Raw genomic sequence first — 8,859 nt, forward strand, 5'->3', positions numbered from 1 at the left:
TTTACAGCCTTCATCTGAGAGTCTGTACAGCTCAGGGCAAAATTTGCAGCAGTAAATATGCCTGTGATGCTCCAGTGACAAGGCCGAGGAGCTCACGGTGTCTTCTGCAGAAACAGAAATCCACCTGCACCAGAACATGAGAGAGATCACTCATCCTGCCTCACACGGCTGGAGCTGCAACCTCTGTGGATATGGATTCACTTACAAAGGAAGTGTGACAAAAATTCATTTCAGGGTGGATCTGTTACTATAACAATTCATTAGCAGAACAGTAGACGGTTAATGTGCTGGAAGCTCCTCATTGCTCATGCTTTTGTCCCTGACAGGAAGAGAGGGAGGCTGACTCAGGAACACTGCTGCCACACTGCCCCCTGGTGGTGGAAGTTAGGAGCTACAATACTGGGGTTACTTTGTTCAATCAATCAATCGATCGATCAATCAGACTTTATTTGTATAGCACTTTGCATACAATAGAAATGTAACACAAAGTGCTTCATATAAAAAGGAGAAAATAGAATAAACTCCTTTAAATCAGGACTAAAAACACTATTGTTAACTGCAGCGTACTCTTAACTTTAACACTTATCTGCTCTACTCTACAGCCCTTACTTTTTAACTACACAATGTTTGACTTGTGCTTTTTATTATTTTATCTCTTTTCTTATCCTGCTCTATCTTATTTTATCTTATTTATATTTTTATTTCTATTTCCCTGTTTTAATTGACTGTTTTTATTGTTTTCAATTGTGTCTTGCTGTTTTAATGTGTATGTAAAGCACTTTGAATCACCTTGTGTTGAATTGTGCTATACAAATAAACTTGCCTTGCCTGCCTTGCCAATAATAATAATAGTAATAACAATAATAATGATAAAACATAGAAACAAGCAAACACCCTCCATCCCATTATAAACAAAGCACATAATGAGGAAGCTCCATCTCAACGTGGAGCAGTGAGGAAACACTGGAGGCAGCTTAGAAATTAATTAGATAAAATAAATAAAAAATAAAGTAAGTTGGGATAAAATAAAATATAATAAAAAAACAAAGGTAAATAATAATAACAATAAAAAAAGTTTTTAAAAAGCTAGATAAAAAACATGAAATCAATAAATAAATAATTAAAAAGTAGAGCATGATACTATATATATATATATATATAAAATATATATATATATATATATATATATATATATATATATACCGTATAACTGAAGTACAAAAGACAAAACTTTAAATGTAAAAACTTAGAATGAATTAACTGAAAAGGAACATTTGAAAACAAAACTAATTCAAATATGTTAAAATAAGTTATCTTTTATTTGTTTTAATTTTCCTCCCTTTATTTTTTCAGTATGGCCTGATACAATAGAAATGTAACACAAAGTGCTTCACATAAAAAGGAGAAAATAATAATAATAATAATAATAATAATAAAACATAGAAACAAACAGCAAACACCCTCCATCCAACCATCCCATTATAAACAAAGCACAAACTGAGGAAGCTCCATCTCAACGTCGAGCAGTGAGGAAACACTGGAGGCAGGTTAGAAATTAATTAAGTAAAATAAATAAAAAATTAAGTAAGTTAGGATAAAATAAAATAAAATAAAAAACAAAAGTAAATAATGATAACAATAAAACGTTTTTTTAAAAAGCTAGATAAAAACATGAAAACAATAAAGAAATAATAAAAAAGTAGAGCATGATACTATATATATATATATACATATACACCATATATATATATATATATATATATATATATATATGGTGTGGATATATATACACACACACACACACACACACACATATATATATATATATATATATACACCATATAACTGAAGTACAAAAGAGAAAAGTTTAAATGTAAAATCAGAATGAATCGTACTGTAACTGAAAAGGAACATTTGAAAACAAAACTAATTCAAATATGTTAAAATAAGTTATATTTTATTTGTTTTAATTTCCCTCCCTTTATTTTTTCAGTTTTGCCTGATAATCCTGAGTACTAATTAATAATAAAAGTTTACTTGCCGTTTTCTCTTCCATTCAATCCCATTCACTTTGTTATGGTGCAGGATGTTTATGCTTTCACTCTGATTCTGCCTGGTGCTTCCCTGGCATATTTTGTTGATAAAAGGCATATTTATGCATGGAATTATAGAGCTCATATCACCATGGCAAAATTAATTGGGTTACAAACGAATGCTCAAAATTACTTTAACAGCAATATAGTACAAAACAGAAATACCTTGTGCCCAATTATGTAGCTGATATAACGGATACACAGTTCCTGCCTGTGGCATTCAGACATCAGTTCAGATTTATAAGGCATTAATGATAAACTACAGATGTATTTTTTTTTTTTTCAGATTTGTGGGTCATCTCAAAGATTATGCAGATCGCCAACATAATCTGTGAGCAACATAATCCTGTCCATTAGCACTGGTGGTTCTGGAGAGAGCCTTGATACTGGTGGAGCTAAATGGACTGATGAAGCAGACAGTGATGAGGGATTTTAAATACTGGACACATTCAGCTTTGACAACTTGGTTGAATTAATCACAACTCATGTACACCAAAATTGTCAAGAATGATATTTTCAGAGAAACCTAATGCAGGCTGGGTTGTGTTTTTTTAAGTCAATATTATAAAAAATCCTTTTTTTCCCTTTTTTTTAAAAAACTTTTTTTTTATTTACACGTACAAAGAACATGATGTCATCATGGGTGTTACAGTTAAAATCAAATATTATTTTACACATACTTACACACATACATCGTGGCATAATGTCACACTATTCAAGGTGCATACACGATCCATTTTTAAAGTATCAAATTTTAACTACTTGATATACTGTTATGAGGTTGAGGTCAATTCCAATTGATCATGTTTTTATGTTGAAACTTGAGCTGGCAACTAAATGCAGTGGAGTAAAAAGGTCAATATTTGCCTCGAAAATGAAGTGGAGTAGAAGTATAAAGTAACATAAAATGGTAATACTCAAGTAAAGTACATGTACCTCAAAATTGCACTTAAGTACAGTACTTGAGTAAATGTACTTAGTTAAACCCAGATCCCCCCCCCCCCTCCCCCCACGTAGCTTTCAAAATAAGAGCACATGGATGTGTTAGCATAATCCACTACAGAATTTACAAGAAGACTGTCAAAATATGATGCCTTAAATAAAACAGAACCCGTATTCTCCTTTACAATAACTCATTAAAAAATATGCATGGATCAAGACAAATTTAGGCTTTTAGGGCAGAAATTTATCCGGGGGAGCATGCTCCTGCACCCCCCTACTTTGTTTGGGTCCCCCCATCATAGTCTCAGGAAATCCTGTGTGAAACATTGGTTCTAAAGGCTTGACAGACTGGACAGACAAGAAATTTCCCAGCAGTATGTTCATGGTAATGAAAGGAGGAGAGATGTTTTTGGGTCCTGCTTCAAGTCAATACATTTGTTTGGCTGCACTGGGAATTTCATGTACAAACTTCTTTTTATTTATGTAAATATGTTGGTTGTTGTTCACACTACAGTTCGCTAAAAAATAAATGAAACATATTGTGGTTAAGGCATGGAGTGGAAAAATAACTCATTGAGTTGAAATCATTTGCTGACAGCTTCGTCCTCCCCAGTTCAAAAATCCCCTCTGCGCCCCTGGAAGTATCAATAAATTACGTGTCAACTGGATTATTGTATTGCCAAACGACATACAATTAATACAGAGGCAATAGACTGTGTCAGTATGGGCTCATCATGACCTCAATCCAAAAACAATGCATGTTATATTACAGTAATGATTCTTAGCCATGTAATAATCCCCTCTGGGCAGGCAGAGGCTGCAGAGATCTATAGGCTTCATAAAAGTGTATCCGCCTAAAAATGACTCTTTTCCATCTCTGTCAGTGAACCCTGGGAGCTGGTGTAACTCTGCACCCCGAGGACCGGAGTGATAGATAATGCTGGCAGGTATTGTGATGTGGGTTTAGGGGCTTGCAGGTGTGTGCAGCATCATCAGCACACCCATCTTCAGCAACGTTGGCCGTCTGCCACCAGAAACCTCCAATATGACATCCCAAAATCACTCATTTGCCTCTGTGCAGGAGCAATTTGAGGCAATAAACCAACCTTTTTGCCTGCGAGAATTTTTTGTCAACACCATTTTACATCCAGAGCAATTCCAGCAAAATAGCTTTACACTCTCACAAGCTGGGAGAGCTGCCTCTAAAAGCAAAATCATGACTCTGTATTACAGTCCATTACTGCGCAAATGGCTTCCCGCTTCACATTTTCTGTGAGGAATGTGCCCCCTCTGTATTAAGCACAAGAAAAGAGAACATCACGCAATGTTGGAGTAATGCCAATTATGCCACATGCTCTCAGTGTGCTGTGCCAACACGCCCCAGAAAGCCTTCATACAATACACACACACACAAACACACACACCTAACAAGCTTGCTGGAGTGGTGTGAACAGCACTTAACCATCAATAGTTTCATCCTCCTGAAAAACACAGTGAGCGAGAGAGTAAAAAAACAGTTTAATCCTGCCCTTAAACCCTGGTAAAAATAGGACTGGGAATAGAACGCAGGAGATTAGGCCGGGGGATTAGCTCTCCATTTGTTTTCTAAGAGCATCCGCTGCTGGAGGTGCAAGAGGTGAGGAAGGAAGTGGAGTAGAGGAAAGGAAGTGGAGGAGCGAGGCAGGTGTGTGTGTGTGTGTGTGTGTGTGTGTGTGTGTGTTCTTGTACTTCCTACATAGTGAGGACCGGAACACGTTTCAAACCAACAGAGTGAGGACATTTTTGCAAAGTGAGGACACTTCTTTAAAGGCTTTTTTGAGATTTCAGACTTTGTTTTAAGGGTTAAAGGTTACATGATAATGATGTAGTAAGTAAGTAACTGAAACTGTATTGTGTGGTTACAAAACTAACTAAAATTATAGTAAAAAATGTCCTTTATTTTTCGTCTTTGTCAACTTTTTTCATACATAATGAAGATGGATAAGACAAAGGAAATAAAGGCAAAATTTACTGTGACCTCTTTTAATCTCCCACCAAACAAATACCCCATTACAAAAAACTACAACTAATAGCTAAACTAAAACTAAAGCATTTCAAAAAAATAAATACTAAGCTAAAACTAGCAAACTCACTCTAGAAACTCATTAAAACTCGTGTTCTTGTACTTCCTACATAGTGAGGACCGGAACACGTTTCTAACCAACAGAGTGAGGACATTTTTGCAAAGTGAGGACATTTCGGCCGGTTCTCACTTCTTTAAAGGCTTTTTTGAGATTTCAGACTTAGTTTTAAAGGTTACATGATGATGATAATTAATTAACTGAAACTGTATTATGAAACGAACTAAAATTATAGTAAAAAATGTCCTTTATTTTCGTCTTTGTCAACTTTTTTCATAGATAATGAAGGTGGATAAGGCAAATAAAGGCAAAAATTATTGTGACCTCTTTTAATCTCCCACTCAACAAATATCCCATTACAAAAAACTAAAACTAAAGCATTTCCAAAAAAATAAATACTACACTAAAACTAGCAAACTCACTCTAAAAACGAACTAATACTAACTGAATTTGAAAACAAAAATTCACAACACAATTAAAACTAATGAAAAATCCAAAATTAGTATAACCTTGCTGTGTGTGTGTGTGTGTGTGTGTGTGTGTTCTTGTACTTCCTACATAGTGAGGACCAGAAGACGCTTTTAACCAACAGAGTGAGGACATTTTTGCAAAGTGAGGACATTTCGGCCAGTCCTCACTTCTTTAAAGGCTTTTTTGAGATTTCAGACTTTGTTTTAAGGGTCAAAGGTTACATGATAATGATAATTAACTGAAACTGTATTGTGTGGTTACAAAACTAGCTAAAATTATAGTGAAAATGTTATTCATTTTCGTCTTTGTCAACTTTTTTCATAGATAATGAAGATGGATAAGACAAAGGAAATAAATGCAAAATTTACTGTGACCTCTTTTAATCTCCCACCCAACAAATACCCCATTACAAAAAAACTAAAACCAACACTAAAACTAAAGCATTTAAAAAAAATAAATACTTAACTAAAACTAGCAAACTCACTCTAAAAACTCATTAAAAATTAACTGAATTTGAAAACAAAAATTCACAACAAAGTTAAAACAGAGGGCCCCCACAAAGATAGGAGTACAAGAATGTGTGTGTGTGTGTGTGTGTGTGAACCAGGGTTAATCACAGGCAGCAGAGCCTCAGATACACGTTATATCTGGCTCTTACTCACTGCTGCTGCCTCAGCATTCATTAAAGCCAGCAGCCAGCCAAGGAAGCAAAGGCTAAAAACTTTATGTTTCAAAGCAGATTCAATCTCTGAGGGAGATTTGGTTTAAGCCAACATCTATCTATCTATTAAAGCAAGAAGTGTGTGTATGTGTGTGTGTGTGTGTGTGTCTAGTTCTAGGACTGGCCTCAGATTTTGCTTGCGTCCTCGATTTTTAAGATTTTTGAATTCATTTTACAAAATATTATTATTTACATAGGATGTAAATGGAGTGCACTTATATAGCACTTTTATCCAAGGAGCTTTACACTACACACTATGCTCATTCACACACACATTCATACTGGTGGCCGAGGCTACCAGGGGACACTGGTGCCACCTGCCACCATTGGGAATTCATTCACACACTGATGAACGCAGCATCGGGAGCAATTTGGGGTTCAGTATCTTCAAGGATACTTCGACATGTAGGCTGCCATGGTAACCAACTGAACCACAGCCACCACTGTGTTGCAGCATTGCACTGTTTCCGATCGGACGCCTTTTAGGGGAGCTCCGCCCCCTTTTAGGGGGTTACCTGGTCAATAACACAATTCACTCTGGATTTCCACCCTGACTCATCTCATCTGTAAGTCTATTTAGCCTACCTATCTTTAGGAGTTTTAAAGTGCGCTACAAGGTTCGATATTACAATAATATTCAAATAGTTTCCAGCAAATATCAATGTTCAATGTGTATGTGCTGTATGGTGTGGTACCTTATGGAAAATAAATGTTTTATGGAGTTGCAGACGTTGTAGTGGTCTGCATGTAATGTGCAAATTCTGTTATTCGCGATTAGCATGCTAAGTGGAGATTTAGCTTTATTCACTTCTTATGTTGTGTTTCCCACTATATGAATACATACTTCCTATGTGCACTGCACTAGTACCTAATATATATATATATTGCTAGGAAGTCTGTCTCAGTCTTCATTGAATGGAGTGAGGTGGGAATACTACTTAAGAGATACATTTTCCGGCCTTTATATCACAGGCTACATTAAGGCTGATTCCATTAATGTCATGTAGTGCTCAGTAACTGTAGCTCATATCATAAAGCTGCAGATTTGAACTGTTAAGACCTCTTAACACTGCCTTTTATAGACTATAAGCCTGCAGATTGTGATTAAAGTGCAAATGTACATGCATATTTTTTTTAATGTGTGTGCACACCACAAAGCCACTATCTTATCATGGAAGTAGTGGTGGAGCAGGAACGGGATTTATAATCAGAGGACTTTGAACCATTGCAACAAATCTGAGTTTACAATCTGAAGAGTTCTGTTACTTTAAGTTGGGGAACCATCACAGTGTTGACTAAATGTCCCACTGAACAGTCCTTCGATTCATAAAATCAAGTTGTTATGTTATTATTATTATGATAAATAGTTAATGATTCAACTAAATATTTAGTGATTTAACTTCAAACATTCTCAGTTGTCAGAACTAGTCGTTTTAAGTATGATATACTATTAATATACAAGACCTTTTTTGTCAAGATTTTGTTCTTGATCAAACATTAATTGTGCAGAAATGTGTAGGGAACATTATTAACTGTACTTGATTAATTAAAACATTCTCTTAACTGATAAACTTACCACTCATCTATTTCAGATGTACAAAATTAGCATAGAAGAAAGATATCATTATAATCACAGATGATTTTGTTACACAGATAATTAAAAGAGTATTTCATAAAATTTCATACAATTATTGCAAAAGCACCATAAATATCATATCAGCTCTATATACTGCCTGACAAAGCCTAACTGCAGTAACTGCAGTAACATTTCTTGCAAAATTGAGTTATAATTAAAAATGAACTCGATGTCTTGATGTCTGTTTTGTCTTGTGACAAAGTTTAAAACATAGACATAAAAATTGCAGTAACTACAAAATCCAACTCAAAACCAAAGCAGAGTTCACTTTGACTGTGATACAGTGTAGTCTTGTATTTCTTCATTGTGTAAGAATATTAGTGCATTTGTAAGAATATTAGAAATTGTTTATTTGATAGGGAAATTATTATCCAGATATATTATCCAGTCTATAATACGCAAATCTTTATTTGATAGGGATAATAATTTCCCTTTCCCTATATATATATATATATGTGTGTGTATGTATATATATATATATATATATATATATGTGTGTGTGTGTGTATAGGTGTGAACTTGTGTTTTTTTATACTAAATGGCTGATAATATGTGTCTTTTTTGTTTCTTGAATCCCCTAATCCCTTTTTTTTGCACTTGTATTGTACACCATTTTCATTTGTATTATCACTCATATTATTATTGTCGTTGAGAGTTTGTATTTTCAATTGTTCAATAAAAAATATATATTTTTTAAATAAATAAAAAAAAGAATAGATAGTCTCGCGACACGTTTGGGACTCCACAGCCCAGAGAGGTTACTATAATAATCCTCTTTGCCACAAAGCGCTGCTGCTCTCTCTCGCTGCTCTTTGATTTGTCTCCTGTGAGTTTCCGTCCGTCTCCGCCTCCAGCTATAAAACGCGGCCGCGCAGC

Source organism: Centropristis striata, chromosome 21, assembly GCF_030273125.1.
Source record: "Centropristis striata isolate RG_2023a ecotype Rhode Island chromosome 21, C.striata_1.0, whole genome shotgun sequence".
Classification (NCBI taxonomy): domain Eukaryota; kingdom Metazoa; phylum Chordata; class Actinopteri; order Perciformes; family Serranidae; genus Centropristis; species Centropristis striata.